Source organism: Patagioenas fasciata, chromosome 2 (genome assembly GCF_037038585.1).
Source record: "Patagioenas fasciata isolate bPatFas1 chromosome 2, bPatFas1.hap1, whole genome shotgun sequence".
In the NCBI taxonomy this organism is placed as follows: Eukaryota; Metazoa; Chordata; class Aves; order Columbiformes; family Columbidae; genus Patagioenas; species Patagioenas fasciata.
The window spans coordinates 76,590,178-76,615,775 of record NC_092521.1 but is presented as its reverse complement, the minus strand read 5'-3'; the positions used below and the strand labels follow the sequence as shown (position 1 = coordinate 76,615,775).

General features: G+C 38.3%; 1 protein-coding gene across 11 annotated transcripts in view; it reads left to right on the top strand.

Moving 5' to 3' along the window:
• The window catches only part of SEMA5A (semaphorin 5A), a 339,730-nt gene that overhangs the window by 60,964 nt on the left and 253,168 nt on the right, over positions 1 to 25,598 (top strand). For 10 of the 11 annotated variants that reach the window (XM_065830100.2, XM_071804451.1, XM_065830097.2 and 7 more), the window contains one exon: positions 21,922 to 22,017. The gene's annotated coding sequence lies outside the window, so the exon portion shown is untranslated. Of the gene's footprint in view, positions 1 to 21,921; positions 22,022 to 25,598 lie in introns of all 11 variants that reach the window. The other variant, XM_065830101.2, reaches the window with a different exon arrangement.

The following is a 25,598-nucleotide window of genomic DNA, read 5'->3' as shown; positions in this document are numbered from 1 at the left end:
AGTGTTTAGTATTAAATGATACAGAAAAATAGTGAAGCCTTGTATTTTAAAATGTTTGATGGGAGAGATTTCTGGGGTACTCTTTTGATTGCATGATAATGAATGCTTTACACCTGGATTCTTACTTCTTTTTGCCCTTGGTACGAGTTTGTTTCAGCATTTTTTTAAAATACCTACATATAAGGTATTAAGAGTATAATGTTCTTGCACTGAGTTTGTTATGGAATGTTCTTTGTATTAGAAATTAATAGATGCTGATCTGTAATATTTTCATGAAATCAAATACCGTGGTTATATAGCTACTTCTGGTGAGACAGATATTTTTAACATGGAAATAAAAATAAATTTACTTTTCTTATTAAGTGCATCTCAGCAAGTTTGTATTTTCTGTAATTATATAAATTGTAAGGTATTACTCAGTTTGGCTCTGTGCCTTCTAAAATCATGCCCATTCCCGTTTTTCATAATGCAAGCCAAGATGGGCAGTTTAGCAGACAATCTCTAAGGTGGCAGAATGCCAACTTTTTGGAGAAAAACTCTTCAAATGCCTAAAAGATGAGCAGAACACTTTTCTCTTTTCATTGAAACTGTGAAATTCAGTGTATAGGAAATGCAAATGAGATTACTGAGTAATGCCGCCTTCTTTGCAACCTTTAAAGTAGTCATTGCGCTGAAAACTCTGCTGTGTTAGAGCACAGAGAAACAGTCCTGATGTGGTATTTGTTTTTATCTGCTGTACACTTATAGTAGCAAACCATCTGTGACTTTTTGTGCTAGATGGTAACACTGTCTTGGAAGATACATAGGAAATTAGTGCAGCTCTATCTTACTTTAAAAGATCAAACATGGTAAGTCATGAAGTTCCCATCTTAGAAAGAAAAACTAAATGGAAACTGGAAATTTTGTGAGCTGTATGTTCATACACACTCATCTAATACATACGTTAACACTTAATTTTGAGTCACTTAAAGGCAGAGATAAACTTTTGTTTAAATATGTTAAAATTATTTATTTTATTTTAATGTTTTTGGTAGGGCTTTTTGTAGTCCTCAGTGTTAGGTGTTTTATGTGCATGTTTTGAATATGTAACGTATGTACAGTAAGTGACTATACATTGTTTAATATATGAAAAAACATTATAGAAACAGAGGTAAGAGGGATGCTAGTGAAGACAAGTGGTGAGCCAGGAAGACTTTTAAAATGCTTACTAGGTTCTTAAGGAGAAAGATCTAGAGGAAGGAAACATCTAGTTCCTCTATTCCTGGCTTAGCCAAAAAAAAAAAAAAAGTGTCATTGTGGACTGTATTTTTTTATAAAAAATGTTTTCCTGAAGACAGTCTTATAAATCATAAAGCCTCATAGTATTGTTTTATTTCCCTGCTTGAAAGTACACAGAGGGGTTTTGTTGTGTGGCTTTCCTGATGTGTCCTTTGGAACCAGCCCAACCTTGCCTGGGGCATTGAACCTTGGGACCTGAGCACCCTCTGCCTGCTCTGGGCTGGTGCTGTTCCTTCCATAGCAGCTTGGTCTCATCTTCTCTGTACTCCTCTTACTAACTTCTGTTGGGGTTGATCTTCTGCAACCCTTCCAGTCACGTAGTTTGTTACTTTATTGAACTACAATAGCTAAATAGCTATGGTTTATAAGAGGTCATCCTATCTGAAGTATTGCTTATTTCTCAGTTATAACTTGTCATTTCTGATTGTACAAGCCTACTGTGCTGATCATTCTGACACCAGTTCAATAGGATGACTGGTTGTTTTCTTGATTTTAATCAGCTGCATTAACTAGAATATTTTACTGAGCTTACTGAAATCATTAAGACGGCTAAATATTTAGCACTGTATACAAAGATAAGTTTTTTGTGATGTTTTAGAATGCTTTTCACTGGGATATGGATAAAGTTGTCCTTCTTTAATGAGTGCTTAATTAATAAAGAACCACTTCATCTCCATTATTGTTGAGATTAATTACTGTGGTATGATAACAGTAGAATAAATAAGAAATAATAAGTCTTGTTTCTTGCTTAAAGGGATTTTTGACTTATAGCGAAAAGAGAATTACGTTCTTTATATGAAGAATTTCACAAAACATCTTCATCTCCTATCACTTGTTGATGTTTTTCCTTTTTAAGGATTTAGACTAATTTACTAGGAATTTTAATGTAGAAGGATAGGCTCTGGCAAGCATGTAAAGCCATGATACTTCTTTTTATCCTGGTAATTGTATTTTTGTGTTTTCTTGCCATATGCAAAAAAAAAAAAAAAAAAAAAATCACTTAATACAACTTTTCATCCACGATCCAACAATGTATTTATATGGTGTTCTGCTTTTATGAAAAATGAACTTTTTATCTTAGATGACTGTATGTCTTTAAAGATAATATCCTTTAACATAAACAAAACTAATAGCTTGCATTTCTTCTCCAACATTTCCTGGGTTTCACACTTGTGCTGGTACCTGAGGTCGGTGCAATTTTCCAGTGGTTCCCCTTCTGACATGTATCGGTCATGCTGGGTCACTTACATATATTGGATTGTTTACCTGGCACTCCATCATTTTGAAACAGATCCATGTAAGCTGTTTATTTTCTGCGTGAGTATACTCACTGTAAATATTGTACGCAGATTTTTATGAAGGATATTTTATTATTGAATATTTTATTTTGAAAAGGTAATTATCGTATGAAGTAGTCCCTGACAGTCACGTTTGTGCCCTCAAGCAAAGGATGGAAGGCAGATCTTTAATAATGGAGAGCTGTAATGAGAACTGTTCTGTTAACCCCTGAGGAAACCTGGAACAAGACAAAATGTTTCCACTTTAAAACAAAACAATGGATGATGAATGGAAGCAAGTACCCAGGAGTAGTGAAACAAGTCTGTCTTGCATTGTAAACAGCAGTGCTTGTGCTGGGTTTACTTAAGGCATCAGCAAAGTAGTTCATGGAGGGATAGGAGAACAGTGAAGGGATTTGCAGATGCTGACATGCAGCTTCTCTTCAGAGGGACTGAGTGGGAGGAAGGCCGGGTGGTAAATGGGTAGTGGTGGCTGGTTGCAAAGGCAGGTTGGAGGTAAAACTGGAATTTGGTTTGGGAAGAAGAGAAAGCAGTCCATATAGGGGCCTTGAAAGTGTGGTGGCTTTTTTTTTTTTTCTTAAAGTGTAGCTGAAACTTTCAGAAATGGGATGGAAATGGTGTCTTAGTGAAAATAAATGTGCTAGGAAAAGGCTGGTTTACAGCCATATATCTCAGTGGATGAGAACAGGTCGCAGCTGTGTTTCACAGTTAGTGAGGGACATTGTGGTATTTGCACATCCTTTGCATTTCACCTCTCAAGCACGTTTTGCATAGATGGATATGAAGGACCAGGCTTTGGGAAATGTGTGTGGGAAGATTATTCATATATTAGAGAGAAGGTCTTGAGTTTCAGCTGCCTTGTGTATTTCGGCATGAGAGAATTGACTGCATGTAGTGTTCCTCACCCTCATGTCTGTCCATGGCCTTAATCTGCAAGAGCTTCCAGCTTGTTGAAATATTGAGTGACTTTGACAACTTCGTTGTTTGTAGAAAGCATATGTTACATATTATTCTCACCTGTTGTGGAAAGGCAGTGGAGATGGAATGGGAGAAGGTGCTTTAGAGAAGGGGCTGCTGAAGAAGTTACTTGCTGCTGCATGCTGAAGGAGGAACATCTTTATCACTTAAAAAAAACAACCCACGAGCAAACAGAAAACCCCCACAAAATACAACAGCAACAGCCCCACCCCCCCGACCCAAAATGAAACAAAAACAAACAAACAAAACCAAGCCAAAACCTACAAAAGATTTTTAAAATATAAAGAATTCTAGTGCTTTTAGACAATTGTGCCTCGGGGAATTACAGACCTCTAGGAAACAGTTTCATTTCTCAGGGAATTTTCCCAAGACTTGAAATGCTAATCACTTTACAAGGTATCTTTGGGTAAACTTTGATGTTTTCAGTGTGGTTTTTACTATGAGCTTTTGTAATTTTGGAGTATTCAAACTTGTTCCTGGCCTCAGATTCCCTTCTTCCCTCTAACCTTTGTGTGCTTCAGAGCTTGCTCAGCCCATGGGAAGTTTGGCACAAAAGAAGGAGGACACTGGCAGTATTTGGAGATATATTCTGAGTATTTATGTATGTCCCAGCTATTCCCAGTGGTTTTTGATATATTTAGGAGAAGAGGTGTTCCAGCACTTTTTGCTAGATATTTTGTTTTATTTTTTCTATTTTACTTTTCAAGAGGAAGGAAGTTTTGTTTTGCCTCAAGTACCCTTCTGTTGGTCCTGCTTCATCTGGTGAAGTGGTGGACTATAGATGACTGTGACCGGTATGTAGAGAAAGTTTTAAACTACTAAGCAGTTACCACTTCCAGCCATTTTGCTGGAGAGTTTAGCTTTTCCAGAATCCAAATTGAAAAGCTTGTGCTCATGTTGGAAAAGAGCAGCTGCTTCTACAGCTTCTGAATAATATGCTGAGAGCTGCAACTGAGTGAAAATGAAGGTTCATAAAGTACAACAAGGTTTATTGTAAATAGTGGCTGAATGTAAGCAATGCATTTCAGGCACATCAGAGGTGAAGAAACTGTCCCTGCATCACGTATTTAGGAGGTGAGACGTGCAACTGGTGCTCAGACCTTCTGTAAATGGGGTACATAAGACTCATTGCTGGTATTTTTCCCCGTGCCCAGGAAGGCATTTTTGCACTGCACTTACAGTCTGAGAACTACTAGCTGGGGAAATAGTGTAGATCAAACACAGAGTGCACAGTGGTCCTTGTCATTAGGCCACTGGTTTTTTGTGGTTTGATGGAACAGCTGCTTTTTGTAATCAGATCGCAGTAGACTGTAATTTTTGACTGGCACACTGAGAATGGATTAGTTTAAATATCTTGATGGTGATGTGGTTAATCCCATGAGCTGATGCCTAATACTTTATCATTCTTGCAGGCTTAATTTTTTTCTTTTGTTTAAAGATTTTTTTTGTTGTTGTTTTGGGGGGAGGGGGACCTTGGAACATAGATTGTGGCTCTTTCTCTGCCTCTCCTTGCAATATTTGCTTCTTGCAATTTAGAGGATGTGTTATCTGTTCTGATCAACACCTTGAACACTGTCCCTGTTTTTGATTATTATATCTCTTGTCCCTGCATTCTTATCTTCATTTACTAAATTGTTCTGAGTCATGGCTGCTGCTTTAATGTTTTTCCACTTTTCTCTGAAGATGTACTGTTTGTCAGTGTTAATAATAGGATCTGTAGTATTCAGTTCCACACAAGTAAGGAACTTTGATTTGTCCAGTCCAGGAACTGAAGTTTTAGCAAAGGTAACTGTCGTCCAAGGTGACTTTGTGCCTTGACTTGAAATGCTGCTGAGATTCTGAACTTCAGTATCCCTGTTGCATACTAGGCCAGGATAAAGCAGCAGCTCTGCAAACACTATCAATGGTAGAAGCTGAAATGACAATACAGTGTGTGTATGCCTGGATTTTAGAAAACTAAGGTTCTCTAAAATCGTGCCTTGGGACTCTTGCTGTTGCTTTTTAATGTATACTGCAACGTTTTATTCTTAAAAGAAACACTTTTGTTTTAGTTCTGAACTAATCATATGTGATGCTCATAACTAGGGATGAAAGAGTTACTGAAATTTTCTAGTAACTGATTTTTCCCACTGTTTTATGATACAATGTTTTGAAACTTTTTATATAATGGTTTGGATTATTGTGATAAGTCATTCTATCATTGCTCTGTATTTTATATACATACAAGTGTGTATATATGTATGTATGTTACAATACTTGAATTTTAAGAGTGATGGGAGATGATGTTAGAAATAGTACCTGCATCTTTCTTTCTCTGTTTCTGTGTGATTTACATATCCACGCACACATCATAAAATATAATTAAATGGTCATCTCTTGTGTTTAGGGTTGTTGGTGGTGGTGGTTTACCTTCTGCTTTCTTTTGCTTACCTACTCCTTAGTATTAAAAGTGATGTTCTAGAAAATGGGAAAAACAGTGCAACAAAAAGAGAATGCTGGCATACATAGAAATAACTAAAAATATTGTCTCCTTTTGTAGCTGGAAGTGACCAAGTTTTCATAGGACTTTAGAGAGAGTTTAGTAAAAATAAATTCTGGATGGGCTCAAGGGATGATTTTCATTGAATTGCAGCTTTCTGTTGTATTTTGAACATATTTCTTCTTTGGTTCAGTTTAATAATCCATAACATAGAAGTGGTTCTTAGAGCTGTTTTACAGGACTAAGTTATAGTTTCTTTTAATGAAAAAATCAGGAGGGAACTCAAAGCTTGCCATCTGCAGGACGAGGTACTAGCATTTTAAATTAGTTTTTGGTTTGAATATCTGCTGGAGAAAACTCTTTGCCTTCCACAGTGTTGCAGATGATATATTTAAAAAATAATTTTGGAAGAGTTGCCATGATATTTGAACTGTAATTTGACCAATGTTACCATTCAGAAAAATGTTTAAGAACTCCAGTGGACAACTTACCTTTGTTTTTGTTGGTTTTTGAAATGAGAGCTTAAGGTGATACAAGATAAATAAGGGAAAATTACATTGTAAAATTATGTCATTAAAGGAGTGCAATAAAACACTGAAAAACCTTTTAAGAGTGGGCCATGAATCGTGCTTTTACTAGAATAATTTTGTTAGGAGGTGATTTATTGCAAGTGATGATGTGTTAGGCTTCAGAAATACTGATTTACTACTTTTATCATATGTTTGAAGTTCAAGAATTCCAATACCTACAATGCATTTCAAAAAAGAATCACTCTGCAGTGTATCTTTGAAAATAAGTACTAGATCTTCTGTGGAAGGGAAGAACATCCAGTATTTCAATAAATATAAAGGATTTTGCACCTGGGTCAGTTTTCTTGAGGATCAAGCATAGTTATTGCCTTGAAAACAAGAGTTCACCCACATCTTCAGTTGAGTCAGTCTTGTCTAAGTCTGGAACCCCAATTTGATGCGTATGGAAAGAATTGAAATGATGTAACTTGTCTGAAGAGAGCAAGTTGTCAAAATCCATCCAGAGCCATTCTTATGCAACAGATAGTTCTCCTCCGTTCTTTGTCTCATATCTCACTTGTTTCAGAAGGCCTTATTGTGTTTTGTAATATATAAATAGAGTCATTTTGTGAAACAGATGGCTTAAAAATAGGACTATCTGAGAAGAAAGAACAGATGAGTGTTTTTCTGCTGTAGGATGAAATTATTGGAAATGCTGGATTTATTAAAAATCTACTTCCCTCACTACCCCTCCCAGTATCTGAAGAGTGAGCTTAATCTACTGCACAGTACCAAGTGTCTTGCTTTCTGATTATCTGTCAGTATTTCTTACAAGGTGGAGAACTGGCTTCCTCATTAGTCCTTTGGGAGTAATTACAGGTATTGAAAGGCTGAAGCTGGAGCTGGATGAATTCCAGTCTTGTTTCTTTGGTGTTTTGTGGAGACCAGTGGGAATCCTTATAGTGACCTGAATGGAATTTTTACCATGGCTGCTACTCTCCAACTCTCCTTGTTCCTTTGCCATCGAGGGGACGGCTCTGGCATCCTTAACATTTCTTTTTTTTCTCTAAGGAGGTGGACCACACATTGGAAGTAGCGTGTCTCTAAAAACAGATTTAAAGAAAACAAAAACGACTCCCCTTGGTTATGCTGGTGCAAATGAAGGTGATGTTTCTTCTGAAGCAATTTCTATAGAGCATGTTCTAAAAAAGGGGTGAGAGCTTTACTTCATTCTGACTTTTTCCATATTTTCCTTTCTTTGAATTGTTGACACACAGAAGCGAGTAAGAGAGCATTAATAAAGTGCTGACTTAATGTGTTTGTTGGAAAACAGGCTAATGCAGAATGGGAGAAGATGCCTGAAGAAACAAATGGTGTCCCTGTGCAGTATATAACGTACATAGTTAGCAGTACTTGGTGAGCAACTAACTGGGGCTTTATACAAGTTTCCCCACAAGATTTCCACCATGCACTTTGGGGAGTCAGAACAGAGGTGCTGTTGAACAACATTAATTACTTTTATTGACTTTGCATCCTGTTGTGCAGATGAGATGCCTGGAAAATGAGCTTGTTAATTTTGCCATACTGCTGTCAAAAGACTGACATTTTCTAAAGGTGTCATTCAATAGATGATAGAGAAAATATTGTGATTACTGTAACTTTCTTCTTTAGCCTTCAGTTATTAATTTCATCTTCTATTGAGAAAGCTGACTTAAATTTACAAACTGCAAGCAAAGCTCTGAACCTGAAAAAAACAACAGATGTCTTAAATCCCAGTGATATATCATCTGTTAGAAATTGTAGTAAATTCTAGTGCATTAAAAAAAAAAAAAGGAAACCATAGTGCACATGTTCTATCCCTCACATTTTTAAGTAACCAATTGCCTGTAATGACTCCCCTGATTTACAGATGTTTCAAGAGATGCAGAAATTAAGCATAAATTGTGACCTTTTCAGGAAACAGCAAATAGCACTATCTCTTGGTGCAGTTTTAACCATGTAAGAATGTGTAAAAAAGAACAAGATACTTGGTGCCACGTTTATTGCCCTCCCACTTCATGACTTGTCTTATTATTTCTCTTTCAATCTTAGTTTTGATTTCCTTCAGTTATCAAATCAGGATTTTTCTCCTCTTTTCTCCTCTGCTTTAATGCCCGCCTCTCAAATGGGATCTGCCTTTGTGTTTACAGGCTATGCAGTACTTTCCCGTTAATATTATATATGATAATTAGGTGTTTTCTTGACTACCCAATATAAAAGCAGATGATCCCTACACTCCATAAAAAAGGAAGGCAGCCTGTATACCTAAAACCAGTGTCTCAAGAAGTGTTTATCACTGTATTTTGCTGCTAGTATTTTTCCGAGCTGCCATTTAGTGGATAAAAGGATAAGGAATTACCAAACCACAGGAGCATAGCTTCTGCTTTGTGTTTTCTGCCTATAAACTCCATTCTAACTGCTCTGAGATAAATCAACAGCCTGCCATAACAAGATGTGCATAATAAAGTAAAAATAGAGTGCTCATGTTTATTTTCCCTGCTCTGTTTGGTCTCTGCCTACAGAACTGCCCAACACTCTGTCCCAAACCATGCTGACTGCCAGATTGTCTCCTTGTTCAACTTACTTTGTGACTTTTAAGTGCAAAGTACAAGGCCCATAGGTCTTCTGGGGAAGAGCATGTTCCAACAAGGGAATAGAGAAACCTTTCCTGCTTTTTCCCGGTTCTTCCCATTAGCAGTATACAAAACAGTGTGAAATTTTTTTTTTGTGGAAGTTGGTAGAGAAAACCTTTTTACAAATTTTACTGAGTCTGAACCATGTCCTTAAGAGGTCTCTTTGGGGAATGAGGAAGAAGTATGACATAGGTTAAAGTTACAAGAAGAAGAACATTTTTACATATTTGGAGCCTGATTTTGAATAACTAGGCGGGGGGGGGGGGGGGGTGTTTTTGGTCTCACAGAGACTAAGTCCTCCAGATGCAACACAGTTAAGACTGTGACTTGAATCTTGTCTATATTATATCACTAGAGGAAAGCTCTTTGCATACATATATGTGGACACACACAAAAGCAAAATGCATCTTTCTATTTTTTTCATCTTTTGACTTCAACAGTAGCAGCTAAACTGTTTTTTGGTTTCTTTTCCACCACTGAGAAAGGAGTACAGAGATAAGAAAAATAAACAAAAATTAAGGAAGGGGAAAAAGAAAATCCAACACAAATATTGATTTTATTTATTTATGAAATGGGTTGATTTTGAAGAAGAAAAGATTTTTCTGTTAAGAGCGTAGTACGGTCCTGAGACTGGTTCAAACAGTTACATCATTTTAAGCTGATTAAGACAGAGCAGAGCGAAGAGGCTTCTACAGTGTCTGGTAAAAACATTGTTGAGTACCCTTCTAGAATGCTAAGGCTTCCAGTATGTCAAGGCTGTATATTTACAAGAAAATTTCCCCTTTTTGGTTAAGTCTTTCTTCTTGTCATTTAAAGGAATTTTGAGTTAGAATTCTGCTTAATCAGAGTGTTGACCATTGTTCCCTGCAAGGGAATTTCCCCCAAGGGGACCAGTTGGATGTGTGAAGGGGTGTGTAGTGTCATCACAGCAGAACAGCACAGGTACAAACCCTGAGAAGACGGAGGTGCCATGCACAAAAAGGGACAGAAATAGTCCTGTGTTATGGCAAGAGGAATTAGACATTTCTGTTCTGTTCACAGGTAATTCAAAAGGGTCTTTGTATTTAATCAGATTGCTGAATGAGAGAATAAGAACGCTTCCTTAGGTGAAGGTTGTAAGGGAGCTGTGAAATGTATCCCTGCATCTTGTTGTCTAAATTATATAAAAAAACCCCACCTTCAGATACCTGACAAAACCCCCAAAAGTGAATTGTGTGTAGTGTATTCCTCATCTTTGTGAAAGCAGTGGCTCCACCATGAAATCTTTTTCTTAAGAGAATCAAAGTAAGAAAAACAATGAAAAAAAAAAAAAGAAAAATGAAACCTCAGATGTTCTTAAAATGCAGCTGCATCTATATGAGGAACTACAAGCAATTTTTGTATCTACATTTAGTGCATAGCATAAGTAAAGCAGAAATTTCAAGTGATCTGGGAGTTTAAATGTGCTTTCACATTTCCTGATGCTTTCACATTTTTGTTCAGTTTCATCTCATCTGTGATAGTGATGGTAAAATAGTACAATTATTTTCAGAACTAAATGTATATTTTTATGTTATTACTTTAATTTTATTCTGTTTAAATCCCATTTTAACACTGTTTTTATCTGAGATAATTTAGTATACCTTTCTGTGTGGTCTAATTCACAATATCTATATTACTGCCTCCAGCACAATGTAATGTGAGAACCACATTAATTTGTTTTGAAAAAATCCAGATCTTGGGATAGAAAGATAATAGATTAAGTTGTGGGGTGGGTAAAAGCACTTGGAAATGCAGCATGGGCACCATGTGTATGTATTTAGTCAGTGGTAGAATCTGAACCTTATCTTGACAAAACATGATTATCTCACAGATTTATCTACGGTGCATGTTTCTGTTTGCTTTGTTGCATTGTTTCAAGTCCACTTACCTTTGAAAGAGGACGAGAACTTTGGAGCATGGCAACTTTTCCATCAGTCTTGTTTGTATTTCTGAAGGGAGTACCAGTCCTAACATCAGGATTTCCATATCAAGTCTGGGTTTGTCTCTTTTCTCCTTGTTTGTGCTATTTATTTCCTGCACTTGTTCTTGGAAAATTTTAGGGCCTTGCTCTGGTGCAGATGTTCTAAATCAGATGCCTTTTTCTCCTTATATAATTACAAGTGATCAGAAACGGCGGAATCGTACAAGTGCTTGCAGAAAAGACATGCATCCTCCCATCCTGTCCTAGTAAGCAAAATCTTCTGTGTCACAGTGCAAGTTGTTGAATGGTCCTAGAGGAATTTCTGATAGGAGTTTCCTGTTTATTGGGCAGTTTGCTGCAGTTAGTTCTGTATATGTTCCTGTTTCATACTATTAACTTGTGAATTAACATCTAAATTGTAAGTGTTGCTTGGTGAATTGTCAAAGGTAATGAGAATCAATACTAGATACTGAAGTTAACCTTACATTTTAATAAATACCTCAGGATAATGTGCTTAATATCTCTGCATACTTTTGTGCCTACGTTCTCCCAACCACTTGAGTGCAAAAACTCCAGATCATCCCCAGCACCAACTACCAAAAACTCTTGCTGTTATGTTTTTACAAGAAATGAGTATCTCAAGCAGAGTTGAAATACAGGAGGAGAATCAGATCCAGGTGTTCTTTTTTCTGCTGCCTGAGGTGACCATGTAGGACATCAGTGTGGCAAATGCAGCATCATGTTCTTCACGCTCTACTTAATGGTTTAACCTTCAAAAATAAAAAAAAAAAGTCGATGTAAAAAAAAAGGAAAGTGAATGTAATATGCCACTTGAAAGTAACTATAGATTCTGCAAAGACTAGAGATACTGGAGGAGGACAAGAAGGGTTGTGAAAGGAAGATAGCAGTGGGCACAGTACAGAGTAATTCTGGGATCTGCTGCCCTCCTTGTCATTTAAGTGGAGTGCACTGCAGGGGATAGTAGCTGTTTGCTTTTAATAACAGCTTATGTTGAACCAGACATTGTCCTGAAATTATTGAAAAAGTTCCTATTCGTACATTAGACTTTTCTTGCTTAATTTTGTTAGCACTGAACACAAGAAAAGAAAACTCTGTTAAAGGGGAGCTTGTAAATTAATACATGTGTCCTCACTGGGATGATGCCCAGGACTAAAATATTTTCCTCTGTATCTTTGCTTTGCCTGAGGCATTTGTGATTGCTTCAGCACTTGGAACAGCCAGGGAAATGGGAGCGTGCATGCGTGTTGGGTGGCAAAGGGAGGGATAGGCTGCTAGAACAATGCCAAAGCATTGAATGCTTTCACTGCTGATGGGGAAAAGATTTGGCCCTGGGTAAGAATATTTCAGACAAGTCTTGGAATACGTCCAGATCACAACCACCATATTCATGCTATCTCTACAACCACCTAGAAAACAAAACAAAAACCAAAAATCAAACAAACCAATGCCTCAAAATAAAAGAAAACCCACACCATTTGACTTCATGGTGAAGAGAGAGTGGAAGAGCTAAGCAGCTTGCTGGGGGAAGTGGGGAGCATCTATCAGTTTGCAATTTACAGTACCAGATGGACCTGTGCTATGTGTTCTGGCTGTGGTGATGGATATGTCAGGTTTTGCCTTTCTCTTGTACATGTTGGGATGGAAGAAGAGAAAGCATCCATAATTGAAGAAGAATAATCTAAGCCAAAAAAAGAAATAAGGCAGAATATGAAAGCACTGTAGATTAAAAACTCTTGTTAATTCTCTCTCTTATTCTTATATCATAAATGATTCCTGTACATTTGGTCTGGGAACCCAAATTGTTTGAAGCTTGATGTATTTCCCCTTCTGCCCCCCTGTATTGTTTAAGAACTTTCCCCTCATTTGGAAGAAGAGAGTACAGATCTATTTTTTTCCTGATACATCACAACTAAAATTAATAGACTCGCCCAGTATTTCATATGGTCTCCTGTCTTTAAAATGGAGTGGATATGATTTCTTTAAATCATTTTTGAGCGTTTAGACTAAGAAAGTGGATAAGCCAGCTTGTGGAATAAACCGACATGTGTGAAAACTGGCACAGTTGTTAAAACACTGTACATTGTAATGGCATTTTGTTGGGGTGTTATTACTTCAGCTGCACAATTACAGAAGCCTGCTGCATATTAGCAGACGCTTTCCTCATAACCTCAAGCTATATGCGCTGAGTTATTTTCCTCTTCAGACTATCATCTTGGATTCTCCCCGACTACATGTCATGTCTTTTTTTTTCTCTGTAGCAGTGCATGCTGTAGGCAATAGTGAGTGTAATACTTTCTGCATTGTTAGGCAATGAGCATTATCAGCAGCTGCAATATTCAGGGTTAGTCTTCTCGTTATTACTTGGCATCTGCAGTACCTACATGAATCTGTTCAGTCCTGTTTCTCCAGAAGGCAGCTGGGCTCTCTGACTGAGAGAATGCAGCCATAAAGCTTTCCCGAAATTGTCACTATACTCAGGAGTTCACTCTTAATTGGAACTGCAGTTTTCACAGTGCAGTTCACTGAGGTATATAAAAATGTGCATTTTGTTTAAAGAAACAGGAATATGTTAAACATCTTCACATTTTTTAATAGTGAAATGGGGACACAGCAAGGTTCTCAAGGCTGCACCACAAATCAATTGCTGAGCCAGATATATAACCCAGGTCTCATAACCTCAAGCTTCATCCTTGGTCTGCTAGGAAGCAGATGTCTCTGAATGAAGTCTACTACAGAAAACATATCAGCTGGTATCCTGCAGTACAGAAAATTTATTTCAGAATAGTACATAAAACCTAGGGTTTTCCTGGGGTTTGTGGACTTTTTTTCTCTAGAAGTTGTCTGTCATCTAAGCTTCACTTGAATTTTTTAAAACTAGATTGAAAAGGTTCACTGTTTTTTCACAGAATCACAGAATAATTAGGGTTGGAAGGGTCCTCTGGAGGTTGTCTAGTCCAATCCACCTGCTAAAGCAGGTTCACCCAGAGCAGATCGCACAGGAGTGTGTCCAGGTGGGTCTTGAATGTCTCCAGAGAAGGAGACTCCACAACCTCTCTGGGCAGCCTGTTCCGGTGCTCTGGTTCCATCAAAGTAAACAAGTTTTTCCTCAAATTCAGATGGAACCTCTTGTGCTTCAGTCTGTGCCTGTTGCCCCTCATCCTATTGTTGGGCACCACTGAAAGGAGTCTGGTCCCATGCTCTTCGCATCCACCCTTGAGATATTTATGAACATTGATGAGATTCTCCCCTCAGCCTTCTCTTCTCCAGGCTGAACAGACCCAGCTCTCAGTCTCTCCTCATAAGAAAGATGCTCCAGGCCACTAATCATCTTTGTAGTCTGCTGCTGGACTCCCTCCAGTAATTCCTTTTCCTTCTTAAACTCAGGAGCCCAGAACTGGACACAATATTCCAGATGCAGCCTCACCATGGCAGAGCAGAGGAGCAGGATAACCTCCCTCGACCTGCTGGTCACGCTCTTCTTAATGCACTCCAGGATACCATTTGTCGTCATGGCCACAAAGGCACATTGTTGAGTTGTGATCAACCTGTTGTCCACCAGAACTCCCAAGTCCTTCTCTGCAGCGCTGCTTTCCAGCAGGTCCGCCCCTAACCTGTACTGGTGCTTGGGTTTATTCCTCCCCAGGTGTAGGATCTTGTAGGTGCCCTTGTTAAACTTCATTAGGTTCTTCTCTGCCAATTCGTCCAGCCTATTCAGGTCTCGCTGAATGGCAACACAGCCTTCTGGTGTGTTGGCCCTTCCTCCCAGTTTGGTATCTTCAGCAAACTTGATGGAGGGTTGACTCAGTCTCTTCATCCAACTTATTGATGAACAGGTTGAACAGGACTGGACCTAATACTGACCTCTGGGAAACCCCACTAACTACAGGGCTCCAACCAGTCTCTGCACCGTTGATCACAACCCTCTGAGCTCTGCCATCCAGCCAGCTCCTGATCCATCTCGCTGTGCATTCATCCAACCCACACTTGTTGAGCTTGCCTATGAGGAGGTTGTGAGGGACGGTGTCAAAAGCCTTGCTGAAGTCAAGGTAGACAATGTCCATTGTTCTTCCCTCATCTATCCAGCCAGTCATACCATCACAGAAGATCATCAGGTTGGTCAAACATGATTTCCCTTTTGTGAACCCATGCTGACTACTCCTGATAACCTTCTCATGTCCACATGCTTGGAGATGATGTCCAGAATGAACTGTTCCATCACCTTTCCAGGGATGGAGTTGAGGCTTGCCCTTTTTGAAGGCTGGAGTGACACTGGCTTTTCTCCAGTCTCAGGCACCTCTCCTGGTCTCCAAGATGTTTTAAAGATGATGGAGCGTGGTTTAGCAATAACATTTGCCAACTCTCTCAGCACTTGTGGGTTCATCCCATTGGGGCCTGTGGATTTGTGGATGTCCACTTTGTGTAGACAATCTCCAACCTGTTCTTCCTCAGCCAAGGGAAAGCCCTCCTTTTGCCCATCTTTCTCTTCTATCTGTAGGGTCTGGGATACCTGAGGGCCAGTTTTAGCCATAAAGACGGAAGCAAAGGTGGTATTCAGTAACTCAGCCGTCTCTGTATCATCCTTCACGAGGGTAGACTCCTCATTCAGCAGTGGACCTACATTTTCCCTAACCTTCCTTTTGCTGCTGAAAGGTCAGATAAAATGTAATATATTATTTTATGGTTACATATCTAATGATGATTTTGCTTGGGATTTCTTTTCTATGATACCCATAGTTTTGGTTTTACCCTTACTTAGCTTATTTGCCCTCTTTGGAAAAGTAGCCATATACAGGTTAATGAAAGAAACGGAGCAACCATTTATTGTCATGTAGACTAAGTGCATTTTTACCTTTCTTAGCTTATTTGCCCTCTTTGGAAAAGTAGCCATATCCTGGTTAATGAAAGAAAGGGAGCAACCATTTACTGTCATGTAGACTAAGTGCATAGATTACAGGGCATTCTGTTTTGCTTGTGTTTCCTAAATTGACACAGATATTGAAGAACTTATATAGTGATGAATGAGATTTAATATTTATATGCTAAAATCAGTTTTGAGTGTGCAACTTAAATTTGAGAATCAGAACACGAAATCAGTTTGCAAAATTCCAGAAGAATAAGACTTTATTCCATGGACAGTTGCTCTTATCAGGGTGGGTGGAGTCATGTCAACACTTTTTCTTATAGGTGAAAATTGTAGAAGAGGTAGAAGCAGTACACTGTTATATTTTGGGGAAGAAAGGAGATTTCTTAGGCAGATTGTTGCATGGTATACTTCGTGCAATATTAAAACAAACAAACAAACAAACAAACATGCCCCCCCCAAAAACAAGCAGACAAACAAAACCCAAAACAATGTGACACATCTATTGAGTTTCATCTTAAGGACACTCAAAAATGCTAGAAACATTGATATTTATCTGAGTCTTGTAGACATGCACGCAAATCTTGTGTAAACTATGCTACAGAGTTTAATAATTAGTCTCTTCATTGACTTTCATTATGAAAGTTGATTTCTCTGGTCATGAAACTCTCACCCACTTGTGTTGTCAGTATTAACGCAACTTGGCTGAAAGGTGTTGTTCTTATCAGTATGCTAGACCTAGAAAAGACAGTCTGGATTATCAATCCAATGAATTTAACATTCAGGAAAGCATGTTAGTGTTTGGAGATATGTAGACAGTGAATATCAGTGGCAACAGAGCACTTAAAATGTCCTATAGGCTTCAGTCAAGCACAGAAAAGCACAAGGATAAATGATGTCACATTCAAGCATAAATAATTTCAGAAGAAGTTTTGCTGTCAGTCTGAAGGAGATCAGATTTGTATCAGAACTGATTTATTTTAAATAAAAATTCTCAGATGTGTAATTTGCAGAAAGTTGGATAAAGGCCATGTTTCCCCTACCCTTTGGAGTCTTCATGAAAAACATTATTTTACTGGGAGCAGACCGCAATAATTTCTCTTTTTTTTCAGTTCTTCTCCATCTCTACCATTTCAAACTGTGTAATACTCTTCATTCTGTCAGTGGTCTTAATAATGTATTATACTTTAAAAATTAGTATTTTGGGAGTCATGGTGGTTTTTGGCAAGAACTAAGTGCTGCACTTGGTCTATAAATCTGTGACGATTAGTTAAAAGCTTAAATTTACACTAACATGTCTTGTCATTTTGACCTAGATGGGGTTAAAGCAAGTAAGCAGGGCAAGTTCAGTGGCTTTTCATGAACTACTATTAGTCAAATCCCTGCAAAACAACATAAATGTTATGTCATTCTGTTTTATAATTTTCAGCCAAAGAACTCCGTCTGACTGGTGATTTCACATATTCTGATCTATGCTTTCCTGTCAGCAATACATTTCCTGTCCTGGCTCTCCAGCCTTCACATTTATTCTTATTTTGGCCTAGCGAAGCGTAAAGTAAATAAAGTTGTGGGTAATTCATTAATCTAATTTCTTTTTGTAAGGACCACCGCTTTCAGAAGAAACGAAACAAAAGATACTGTTGCCATTAATATAGCTATCAGTTTGCAGAATATGACCAAAGCCCATATTCCTGAGTGCTGGCATGTGTTACAGCAAATACAATGAATCTGCTTTATGGGACTCTTCTTTTAATTCTTCTCTTCAATGATGATCTTTATATGAGCTGTGAATGTTTTTTTTTTTGTTCTGATTACATTGGTTTTACCACGCTTATGAAGTAAGCCTGACAAACTCTGGATGAGTCAGATCTCTTGCGAATGTTATTTGTGCATGAGTGTGTACGTGTCTGTGAATGTCCAGGGCTCCTTGTGGCTTGGAGCTTGTGTTCAGCAAGGCAAGAACAATGCAGGAGCTTAAGGGAGTCATAGTACTGCTCCTGTTTTTCCAGGTGTTATTTCTGAGTTGAACCAGAAGACGTATCTTTGAAGACATGGTTGTTTCCCAGCCCTGCAAGCGAAAGGAATACAGGAATGGGTGTAGCTCCCCATACATTGACCTTCTGCTCTGCAGTGTGTCTGCCTGTTTGAGATGTGTTTGTGTGGGCTGGTTCTGTGGTCTGAAACAGTGGTGGCCAGAACATGCTCAAAGATGTTACTGTTTTTTCTTTTGTTCGGTTTTTTCTCCACTAAGAATTCCTACATTTATTTTGTTTTGGTTTTACTTTACTCAGTATTGTGATTTGAAAGGCAAATAAACAAAATGCAGCTTTATAAGAAGAGTATTTCTATTTCTTTCACGTTCCTTATGCCTAGATTTAGCTTAATCATTGCCGCCTTTCCACATCCATTCTTTAGTCCAGTAAATAAGCTGGATTTAATGAGATCTCTTTCCTTATGTGAGGACCTCTTCAGCATGAAAAGAGATAAATAGTAATATTAGCTAGCATACGTTATAAGGAGAAATGTTAGCTTTTGTAGAAGGAGCCCAAGGTTGTATACAGCAGCTGTTCTAACCATTCATCCTTGATTCACCCCTGAAAGTGGGATATATTTGCATAATGCAGGCGTTTTTTGGAGAGAAGGAAAAGGAGGGAGGATATTTGTATATTTTTTGGTTTATTATTATTTTTCTTCCCTTCCTCCTTCCCTCCCTCTCAACTTTGGTACACTTTCAGTTTTGACATGATTTTTTTCTCCTGCTGCCAGATAGAAACAAAAGCAAATAATTTTTTGTAGATACCGAGGGCACTGAGGTGAGGAGAAACCCCATCTCCCTGGTGCTCCTCGCAATCCTACTTCAGCCCCATCAACATCAGCAAAGTCACTTGGAGCAGCTTGCCTAACCCAGTATGTTCTTGTCCCTTTCAGTATCCTTTCTTGCCTTGCTACGTGAGCGATGGTTACCATTAGGTATTGTCTGGAAATCCTGGGTGCCCGGGCAAGTTCCCAGCTGCCTGGGTGAGGCAAGGTTGTTGCTGCGGCGGCTGCCCCAACAGCACCATGTGACTACAGCAGAAGCGGGAAGTCTCAGCTTGCAAACCAGCCGCAGTGTCTAGACGTGCTATGATTATTTCTTTGCCCAGTTCATTGTGTAGCTAAATATCTTTCCAAATCTACTAGACAGATGTGAGAGCGGTGCCCGTATCTGTATGAAAGCAAAGGCTGTTAACTGCATGTGCGCTTTCCTCTACGCCCGCCCCAGGTTTAGTCATACCGCTTGGTCGTACTGATGACTTAAGTACCGTATTCTAAACACCAGTGGAAAACAGCACTCCTATGTGTTTATTTTTAAATCTAGTCAAGGTTTCTGGAAAACTTCTACTAGTATACACTTACCTATATTTTTATCAATTTTCAGAATGTTTTTTTCCTTGTTCTTTTCAATTAATGTGCTTCTGGGCAAATAAAATGTACCATGGCTGATTTCCTGTTTTGTGTGCCTGTGTTTGTCGCTGAGAGTTGAGAAAAACAGCTATTTGAAAAGTGAGTTTGGCTCCTGTTTTGCCTTGTTCATTTTGAAAGAAAAAGGTAGGAAACAGAGGCAGGGAGCACAGATACTGTAGCCTTTTTGTTTTAGCAAATGATGCTAAACCAAAGCAAAAGTAAAATAAAATATGGTTGTATACCCCCAAATAAAAACCAAAACCACAAACAAACAAAACCCAAAAAACAAACCACCACCACAACAACAATAAAAACCTGATGTGTTTTTTGCAATCAGTCTTCTAATTTTGGTTCTTTAATTTACAATTTCTGTAAAATTGGTTTGGTGTTGGCTGTGTAGGCTGAGTTAGTCTAACTTTAGCCTAACTAAATGAATACTCAGGCTATTTCTGATGTTACCCTACTGTATTGTGCCTGCTGAGGGTGCTACCACAATCATAAGAACAGCAGGGTTGCCATATTAAGAGGTACAAGGGAAACAAGACATGACCGTGTATTCAGACTCTACTTTCCAGTTTTGTCTAGGTAATTCTTAAGCTTAGAATAAAAATAAACTTGCTAAAGTTTTTATTTTGCTAGAATAAATCTGAAGTGCTTATGTAGAAGTAGGAATTGTGAAATGACTGGTGAGGGGACAGTAGGCAGGTTCAAGTGCATACAGAAAGCACTGTACTGTCAGGTTTGTTTAGAAAAATTGAGGTATACAGCCTTCTTTGTAATGTTTCAAAGCATAATAATTCAGCTGCTCATTCTGGTGTAGTGAGTGCATACATAAATCACTAGCACACTGCATATTGGAGATGGGATGCTTGTAGTTGTCCATGGAACTTACTGCATGGTAACAGTTATAATTAATTATTTGACAGACTGAATATCTCAGGGTACTTTGTCATCAATGTGCATGGGTGGCGGGTCGTTGTGCTGAGGTGTTCAAGTATTCGTAGTAACATAAAAAGCAGAACTTGGTCCTTTTCCAAGATTCAAATTTGTCCTTGCCTTTTTGAAAAGTGAGGGGCAAAGAAAAGTAGATGCAGTATCTTCTCAACAATATAAGCTTCACCTATCACCTTGGACTTGAAATTCAAAGTGACCTTCCATCCTTTAGCTTCATTTAATCCCTATGCCATGGAGAACGCTATCTAAATCTGCTCTTGACAAATTCTACAGCAGAGTTTGGCACTGCTGAATTTTGTGGAGGGGTGTGTATATGTGCACATATCATAGAAATTCTTAGTTTGGTAGAAAATATGTAAATTATAAAAATCTGAAGTACTTGGTGGTAGGGAGCAGGAGGTTAATGAGAAATTTTGCCATGGCGCATATAAATCTGAATCTTTGCTGTCTAACCTGGAGAAACATGTGATGTTTCCTTGCTATAAAATGTTTTTATGGAGTACTGCTTATGCATTTGGCAGATTTCCTGAGACTTTAATAGATCAGAAAAGTGCTGGAAAAAAAATCACAAACACTTCCAGACATCTAGTACAGTCATTTTATATAAGTGAGCAAACAGAGTGGAACAATGACTCCTTTTTGCCTCATGCCTCCGATTAGGTTCAAGGGTGAACTGTTGATTGCTAGCGTATTTGTTCTGTGCTGTAGAGGTTCTTAATCAAAGAAACAAATGCTTAAATTGAATGAACTATTATTGCTTTTCACTTCTGAAGAGAAGTACCTTTTTGTTGAGGTGTTGAGAGCAGGAAACTTCCATGCGATTTTCATCTTACTATTTCAAGTAAAGATAGCTCTTGGTTGATTAGCAATACCTTCTTTGTTTCATTAAAGAAAAAAAGCAAGATAATTTTTTGAATTATTGTATTGTCTTTATCATCCCTATAAAAGGGTTAACACCTTGAAGTCTTCTTAATGATGTATCTCTTTTTCTGGATAACGTATTTTGTATTTTTTGAGACATTAGACAGTAACTGCATTTTTCTCTTGAACTTTGTTTTATGGAAAGATGAAAGAATAGTAATGTTTTGCTGATGTGAATTTTGTCGCAGATTTCACTTGGGGCCAGATTTCAGTCCACATTTTAGGCCTGTTTAATTTCAGTGGTGAGTAGGGCACCCAGGTTGATTTTTACAGTGAGGATTTTTCTCAAACTCATATGTCCCATGGATTTTAGTAATTCTGTGACAAGTACTCATCTTTTCTGATTCTCATCCCATGCTGCCAGTCATTTTAAAGAATGACCTTCTTTTTCTTCTGCCTCTTTCTGTTTGGTTCTTGTTCACGCTGTGTAGTTCAATGCCTTACATTTCTAACTTATTGTCTTGAAAGACAGATGTTTTATGACTGCTATAAATGTCTGAGAATTACTGATGAGCTGTGTCTTCAATACCTATTATTTCTCTTTTATGTTTCCTTATCTCCTAGGAGCCTACAAGGTAGACCCAGGACCCCACTGTGCTAGGCTCTGCATAAACGCTGAACAGAGGCAGTAGATGACTACAGAGGGATGGTGACTAAAAGGTAGGTAAGAGACTGTATTTTGTTCAGTAGATAGATGGTGATGCCATGGAGTGATTGTAAGGTGCTGTTTGAAAAAAGTCTTTTGAGGTGGCTTTAGAGACCATAACAGGTATTTTGCCTTTCTCTCTTCCCTAAGCTAAGGAAATGGAAGAAATTTAAATGGGAGGAATGCAAGAAAAACTACCTGCAATTATCATTTTTTTCTGCCTCTCTTAAATGATACTCACCTTCAAAAAAGGGATGTTTATTTAAATAAAAACTGAAATGGCAACTGTAAGAGTAACATGTTTGTAGGTGGCGGAGACACTATTTCAGGATACTGTTTTGGAGGCTCCACACAAATACTTACCGTCATTCTGAAAAACACTTAGGAAAAGGAAGCCTGTATAGCTAAATTACAAGGTAGAGGACACTATTAAAAGCAAGAGGTCGTCTTAAAAAACCTGTGGCTGCGTTAGAAGTAAATAGGACCCAAGAATCCCCCTATCAGGCTAAACATAAAATTAATAAATGCTTTTTTTTCAACCACACCAGTAGCAGGAGGCCAGTTGAAGAGTCTGTGGAGTCTGTGTACAGTGACATTATGAAATGAATGATCTGAGGTAAAACCATGACAGAAAAGTAAATAATTCTTGTGTGTATATGCTCACCACTGAAAAGCGTGGGGTGGTTCCTGTTTTGGAGCTCTTCTTATGGGAGGCTTATGAGATTGCCTTTCTCAGCGGAAAGCATTTGTAGGAGAGATTGTGGAATGAATTGCCTGTTCCCAGTTTAGTGGATCCAGATGTAGTTTACCCATGTGTTTTGGAGAAGTGAAGAGTGAAATAGGCCAGCTACAGACTGTGGAGTGCAACCTTGTGCTTCAAAGTATCTCAGCAGTTGAGAACTTGAAGATGTCTAGTTATATGCCATGTTTTAGAAAATATTTATATGGAGTTGGGTAGCCTAGAAAGCAATGGGCCTATTGTTTAAATTGAGTGAATTAATTAAAAAAATGGATTAGTGGCTGTTTTAGAAAGGACTTGTGGTAAGTATGATGGATATGTTGAAAAAGAATTGATTTCTGTGTAGATGCCTGATGACGAGGAGATTTATAAATAGGTTAATATTAGCCTTCAACTACTTGAAGGCTGTTTACAAAGGTGATCAAACTAAGGTTCTTAGTACTGGTATACTGTGTAACAGGGGGTTAACATACACAGATTTAAATGTTGTGATTGTAGGCAACTTTTTTTTCACTAGAAGTGTGGTGCAGCACTGGAATAAGTTACTCAGGGTTGGTGGTATTGTGGGTGGCATCTCTTCTGGTGGAGGCTTTCAAGTCTTAGGTGACAATGCTGCAGGTGACCTCACCAACTGTGGCTTTTATTGGTTGGTCAGGCTGGAGCTCCCTTCCAGCCAACATTTTTGTGATTTGAAGTCAAGTCTTGATAAACTGCTGTGGTCCTTTGAAGGAGATAAGCAGCATGCAGTTGAAAGAGATTTTGTGATGTGTTATTCTACTTAAATTTTGAAAAAGCACTAGGTATTCAAAATCCTCTCAAAAAAACTTTTAAAGGAACTGAACAGGCACAGGTTAAGGGGGAGGATTACCAGCTGAGTAAATAATTGTTTAAATGGTAAGAAACAAAACACCTGGAGAAAAATGTGTTGGAAAGCACCAGTGGATTTCCACAGAGATCTCTGAGTGCCCAGGGGGATCTTCATAAGTGGCTTGGAACAGAAGTGTGCTGACCAGGTTTGCTTCTGAAACTAAGTTATTCAGGACGAAAAAAAAAAAAAAAAGGTAAAAGAAAAGGAGGCAGAATGAAAAATTGCAAAATAAGCTTGTAAAATTAAGTGGCCATTAAAATGGTGGATGAAATTCAGGGTCAGTAATGGGAAAATATTTTGAGCTGGCTTGAGATCCCGGGACTAGAATCAGTAATCTAATGAAGAAATCAGCTCTATACTTAGCAGTCAAAAAGCAAATTTATATCAGGAGCTGCTCTGAGAGACATCAAAATGTCATTAGGCCACTCTTTAAATCTGTGGTCTGTTTATGTCTTAAATATGGTATGATGTTCAGGTGTTCTTTTCTCAGAACAAGTGGAGTAGAACTGGAGAAGGTTGAGAGAAGACCAGCAAGAATGAAGGATGCAGAAGAAATCCGTGGAATATCTTCTGTGCAAGAACAATAGGCTAGATGAGAGTCTCCAGACTGGAAAAGAGATAGCAGCCACATGCTGAGGTTAGAGGTTTATACACAAGAACTGTGGAGTGTGTGGATGGGAAATTAATACTCAGTGCCATCTTATTTTTGTATTAGAAGAGGTATCATGTGAAACAGACAGGGAACAGTTTCAAAGCTAGGAAAGTAAGTTTTTCTTTGCATAGTGTGCAAGCCAGTTCTGAAATTCCTTGCCACAGGATGCTATGCATGCTACACATGTATAAAGAGCTGCTGAAAAAAGTTTGAAAAGGAGGTGGAAGAAAAAGAGGAGGGAAAAAAAAAGAAGGTGACAAAGGTACTACCTCAAAGTAAGGAAGTTACTGAGCTGCAAATTGTATAAAACTACGTGGCAAGTATTTTGGGGGGAGTGGCAGAAAATATTTCTTTATAACTGCTCTGGTTTTCACTGTTCCCTTAGACATCTTCTCTTGGCTGCTCCTGGGGACGGGGTAGTGGGTCAGGCTGGATATTTAGTCTGAGCCAATTTGGGCTAAACGTCCGGGCTGGCCGGCTCTGCAATTCTTACGTTCTTTGTCCGATTTTTTTTTTTTTTTTTTTACTTACTGTGTTCCCTCTACAGTCTCTACTGCATGTCAGAGAGCAAGGAATTACCAAAACACCTTTTCTTACTACATAAGTCCTAGTGACACCCACTTCTATGTACAGTAGACTTAAAAGGCAGAGATGAGCAAGATGAAAGGACAAAGAGGATGAGAAAAGAGTACTTTTGTGTTTATGAATTAGCTTGAGAGGCAAAGTGTATGAGTTGTATTATGCGGATCAAGGGGGCAATGCTAAAAGTGACAGAGTTGCATAATGATAGCAGTTGAAATAGCCAAAACAGATAAGGCTACTGGAAGAGAGGGTGTCATGGGAGAAGGTTAGTGGAAAATAGGTACATTGAACCAAAGGATTTGAATGGGAAGAGGTAAGCAAGGATGAGAAACTATTGAAGAAAGTTCTTAAGAATTAACAGGATTTTAGGAGGTTAGAGAGAAGCAGATACTGGGAATGAAAGCAGCAGTGTCTTTGGTTTTCAGTCAGTGATTTATGGACTTAAGATGGATCCATGCAAGTAGGAAAGAGTGTTCAAATTTCCTATACCAGTATGTGTACTTCCTCTGGAAAGTTTTCCGAGGAGAATTGAAATCAGAAAACATGGGAGGGGAGAATAAAGGTTTTTCATTAGATTAGAGAGGGTAGTTGCTCTTGGTAAAAATGAATTTTGTTAAAAGAGTAGCAAAAATGAGACTAAACTGGCTGAAATGGAGACTGAAAGGATTTATAAATAATATGGTCGAAATTTGCAAAAAGATCACAGTATCACAGTATCACAGTATGTTTGGGATTGGAAGGGACCTCAGAAGAT